Below are 4,577 nucleotides of genomic sequence, written 5' to 3'. Positions count from 1 at the left end.
TGGTCATAACTTTCCTTCCAAGGAGTGTCTTTTAATTTCATGGCTGCAGTCACCATCTGCAGTGATTTTGGAGCCCAGAAAAATAAAGTCAGCCACTGTTTCCAATGTCTCCCCATCTATTTGCCACAAAGAGATGGGACCAGATGCCATGATCTTAGCTTTCTGAACGTTGAGCTTTAAGCCAACTTTTTCACTCTCCTCTTTCACTTTCATTAAGAGGCTCTTTAGTTCTTCTTCACTTTCTGCCACAAGGATGGTGTCATCTGCATATCTGAGGTTATTGATATTTCTCCCAACAATCTTGATTCCAGCTTGTGCTTCCTCCAGCCCAGCGTTTCTCATGATGTACTCTGCATATAAGTTAAATAAGCAGGGTGACAATATACAGCCTTGACATCCTCCTTTTCCTATTTGGAACCAGTCTGTTGTCCCATGTCCAGTTCTAACTGTTGCTTCCTGACCTGCATATAGGTTTCTCAAGAGGCAGGTCAGGTGGTCTGGTATCCCATCTCTTTCAGAATTTTCTACAGTTTATTGTGATCCACACAGTCAAAGATTTTGGCATAGTCAATAAAGCAGAAATAGATGTTTTTCTGGAACTCTCTTGCTTTTTCCATGATCCAGTGAATGTTGGCAATTTGATCTCTGGTTCCTCTGCCTTTTCTAAAGCAAGCTTAAACATCTGGAAGTTCAGAGTTCACATATTGCTGAAGCCTGGCTTGGAGAATTTTAAGCATTACTTTACTAGCGTGTGAGATGAGTGCAATTGTGCAGTAGTTTGAACATTCTTTGGCATTGCCTTTGTTTGGGATTGGAATGAAAACTGAACTTTTCCAGTCCTGTGGCCACTGCTGAGTTTTCCAAATTTGCTGGCATATTGAGTGCAGCACTTTCACAGCATCATCTTTTAGGATTTGAAATAGCTCAACTGGAATTCCATCACCTCCACTAGCTTTGTTTGTAGTGATGCTTCCTAAGGCCCACTTGACTTTACCCTCCATGATGTCTGGCTCTAGGTGAACGATCACACCATCATAATTATCTGAGTCGTGAAGATCTTTTTTGTACAGTTCTTCTGTGTATTCTTGCCACCTCTTCTTAATATCTTCTGCTTCTGTTAGGTCCCTACCATTTCTGTCCTTTATTGAGCCCATCTTTGCTTGAAATGTTCCCTTGGTATCTCTAATTTTCCTGAAGAAATCTCTAGTCTTTCCCATCCTATTATTTCACCATGTCACCAATCTGTTGTGAAATTGATGCCAGTCCAATTTCTGGATAATTTTGGTTTTCTTTCATAAACAATAATGGTTATTTCCTCAGGATCCACCCATGCTCATGCGCAGTTGTGTCTGACTCTTGGGACCCCATGCACTGTGTGTAGCTTGCCAGGCTCTTCCATCCATGGGATTTCCCAGACTAGAATACTGGACGGGGTTGCCATTTTCTCTTCCAGGGGATCTTCTAGGGATCAAACTCGTATCTCCTGGGTCTCCTGTGTTATAGGCGGATTCTTTACCTGCTGAGCCACTGGGGAAGCCCTTTCCTCAGGATACTTCCCTAGAAATGAAATTTGTAAATGAAAAGGAAATACATTTTGTTGGGGGATGATAAAGTGACTTCAAAATGCTTCTCTTCCTAGGATTTTATTTTGGGAAGTTTAACTACTCTGACAATGTTTTTTGCAAACCTTTGCTGAGTTCAAAGCCAACAGTTCCAATTTTCTAGAGATGTCCTCGCTAAAGTGTACTCCTCAGCTTCTATTTGTTGAAGAAATAGACTTAACTTTGACACATTAAGAAGGAAGGGAGGGGCTTTTCTGGTGGTCCAGTGGTTAAGACTCTGCACTCCCAAAGCAAGGGGCATGGGCTCCATCCCTGGTCTACAAACTAATATTCAGAAAAAAAAAGAGAAAAGGGAATATGCAAGATCATGGGGACAAAGGTTAGCTGAGCCCGTACTCCATACCAGGCATAAGGGGAGATGCTTTACCAAGAATTCCATTTCCTATTATGACAACTTGAGAGGTAAGTATTAGTCTAGGATCGAGAAGAGCCCTGGGTTTCACTGAAACTCAGGTGTCTACCCAAGTCTGTTATCCGTTGGGTTGGGACTCAGATGGGACCAGTCTTGGGCAAAACTTTGAGACAGATCAAGGAAATGTACTGTTTTCAGTCCTTTCTCTGTCCTTATCTCTGGGTATCTATGACTCTTCCATTTCTGGCTCCATTACACCCAAAGCAGGAAAAGATCCTATGAAGGTGTGACAAAGAGAACTACTCAGAGAATCAGAAGAACTAAGCGTCAATTCATTCTTTGATTTTTCACCCGATATGCCATGCTTGCCTTGGCAAATGTGTTTTCTCATCTATATAAGGAGAAGTTGGGACAAGATAATCTCTAAGTCTCTCTCCCTCTCTCTCTCTCTTTTTTTTTTTGACCATGCCACTCGGCTTGCAAGATCTTAGTTCCCTGACCAGGGATTGAACCCTGGGCCCTTGGCAGCAAAAGCACCAAGTCCTAACCACTGGACCTCCAGGGAACTCACCTCTAAGTCTCTTTAATGTCCCAAAATTCCAGACAAAGAACACCAAACAGTCTGCATGTGTCTGTCACTCAGTCATGTCCTACTCTTTGCAACCTCATAGACTGAAGTCCACCAGGCTCCTCTGTCCATGGAATTCTCCAGGCAAGAATACTAGAGTGGGTTGCCATTTCCTTCTCTAGAGGATATTCCTGACCCAGGGATCAAACCTGCGTCTCCTGCTTTGCAGGCAGATTCTTTACTGTCTGAGTCACCAAGGAAGCCTACTCAGTTTCCCTGTTCTTAAATAAGGAATTCAGCCCAGATGCATTTTAAATCTGTTCAGTTCTGATTCCAGAGCTCATTCTTAGAGCCTAACCAAAGACTTGACACACCACAGGAGAATAATACATGTCTATGACTATTGATTCTTCAAACTTCTCCTTTCTGACACCCCCCAAATGTGCTAAATATATATTTAATTGTGTTCAACTGGGCTCCTGATTGCCCTGATGTTTTCCCAAATAGGAGACATGCCTCTGATGCAGAATATTTGCCATGATACCCTGTCTGTGTCCATTTCCCAGACAGGCACATGGTCTTGCTATAGCCTAAAAGGTCTCTCAGCTGCAAATAAATGTTTACTGGAAAAAAAATATGATCAAATATGTTTCACTGGTAACCCAGGACTCCTTACACTTCCCCATCAGTCCCAGTGGGAGAAGACCACACGAATAGTGACATGTGTACATACAACTGTTTTTGAACTCTTGACTTGCCAGACCCTTTCTGGAAACTTTGGCAAGGCATGCTACATGAGAATTCAGAGACCTGAGTCTGCTATTAGGCATTGGGAACAGAGCCAGAGTCATAATGAAATCATAGTCTTGGCACCATGGGTCCCCATCTTTGGGGGTTCAAAGACCTCTTGAGAAAACTAACTGAAGCTTCTATATGTCCCCACTGCAGAAAAGTGCAAACGTGGGCACACACACATGAGCACACACACCATGGTCATTTTTTTAAATGCTAAACATGGAGCAAGGCCCCACTTCTGCAGAGGGAAGTGTCCTAAAGGACCCCGGTGGAGCCAGACACTAGCTTTTTGCCGCATTACACAGACATCTGGAGGGTTCCTAGAGAGAGGCCAGAACAGCTGGGATTGTGGGGCATTAGTAGGATTTGGAACCAGCATGGAGGCGTTGGGATATGTTAATACCCAGTACAGATGCCCTGGTGTAAACCACTTAGTAGCAGACTTGCAGAGACATATGAAATTTTACACACACATTCAAGGGGATTTGGGGACCTCTTAGGGGTTCATGGATATCAAATAAAGAATCCTGGAATGATTTGGGCTTTCTTTCTGGGAAGAAAATAAAGTAAAGCCACTTAGTTATGTGATTTCAGTGTGGTTATTTCACCTCTTAAGCTCTGAGTTTGCATCTATACAGTGAATAGATAGGACATACCTGCTACCCAAAGCTCCTTCCTCTTCAACAAATCTACGGTCAGCAATCCAGTGGTCTGGATTCAGTGTTCTTTAGCTGCTTGCTTGTTGAAAAAGTTCAAATGCTGCCTCCTCCAATCCTTTTAAGGAGCTAACTTGGGTATAAATACACTGGTATGGGGTCAACCAGGCTGAACAGCTTTCTAAAATGAGTCACAAATTGCCATGAGTTAAAAACTTGTTTGGTAGTCATGGGAGTTAAAGGACAGCTGGTCACCAGAGTCTGGAAAATGACCTTTCCTGGGTTTGATCACGTTGTTGAGTCATACTTTTGGCCTCTGTTACTCCGAGGAAAGCAGTTCCCGTTTCTTTACCTTCTCCTCTTTGGTCCCAGTTGCAGGCTGAAATAGTTTCACAGAAATCTGGTCCTGGAACTCTGCAAAAGTTCTGACCGAAGTGAGTTGAGAGAAGGTACTTTTCCTTTATCAGTAGACAGCCTTCCCTCATTCATTTGCGAGTTACCTGCACAAGTATACATACCCCAGACGATCTCACTTCTTTCCATCTTTTTTTTTCTCTCTCTCTTCCAATGCTCAAGTGGCTTTT

At 43.0% G+C, this 4,577-nt stretch overlaps 1 non-coding gene across 1 annotated transcript; it reads right to left on the bottom strand.

Moving 5' to 3' along the window:
* Positions 1 to 2,465: 2,465 nt before the first annotated feature.
* Positions 2,466 to 2,539, bottom strand: TRNAK-UUU (transfer RNA lysine (anticodon UUU)). Its single transcript has one exon. It is a non-coding gene; the product is annotated as a tRNA-Lys (tRNA).
* Between the last annotated feature and the right edge of the window lie 2,038 nt (positions 2,540 to 4,577).

The sequence above is a fragment of the Bubalus kerabau genome, chromosome 1 (genome assembly GCF_029407905.1).
Source record: "Bubalus kerabau isolate K-KA32 ecotype Philippines breed swamp buffalo chromosome 1, PCC_UOA_SB_1v2, whole genome shotgun sequence".
NCBI classification, from domain to species: domain Eukaryota; kingdom Metazoa; phylum Chordata; class Mammalia; order Artiodactyla; family Bovidae; genus Bubalus; species Bubalus kerabau.
This window is presented reverse-complemented; position numbering and strand designations above follow the sequence as displayed.